Raw genomic sequence first — 415 nt, 5'->3', positions numbered from 1 at the left:
AACAAAATATCAACACACACAACACAATAATAATAAAAAAAATTCATATTCGTTAGCATATTAACAGACACAGTGATAAATACATGAAGTAAATACACTTTTTCTTTTTCTCATTCGTAAAATAGTAACAATCAAAGATCAGAGACGAACTTTTTCTTTGACAAAATACCAGCACAGACCACTATAACAAATACGTTTTATTTTTTCATTTACAAAATACAAACACATGCATGAATCAAAGACCTTTTTTTCGTTCACAAAACATCGATTCATATCTGTAGATCAAAGACCGTTCATCCTTTTTAGTTAACAAAATACCAACACAGACACACTAAATAAACGCTTTATATTTCTTTTTCATAAAAAAAAATCAAAGACCCTATTCTCTCTCTCTCTCTCACGCACACACACACAC

At 29.4% G+C, this 415-nt stretch overlaps 1 protein-coding gene across 1 annotated transcript in view; it reads right to left on the bottom strand.

The window, feature by feature from the left end:
• The window catches only part of LOC119586923 (insulin receptor-related protein-like), a gene marked incomplete in the record, with an annotated part of 99,749 nt that overhangs the window by 13,758 nt on the left and 85,576 nt on the right, over positions 1–415 (bottom strand).

This window comes from Penaeus monodon, chromosome 22 (assembly GCF_015228065.2).
Source record: "Penaeus monodon isolate SGIC_2016 chromosome 22, NSTDA_Pmon_1, whole genome shotgun sequence".
Taxonomy (NCBI): Eukaryota; Metazoa; Arthropoda; class Malacostraca; order Decapoda; family Penaeidae; genus Penaeus; species Penaeus monodon.
The sequence above is the reverse complement of the archived record's forward strand: the minus strand, read 5'-3'. Positions and strand labels throughout refer to the sequence as shown.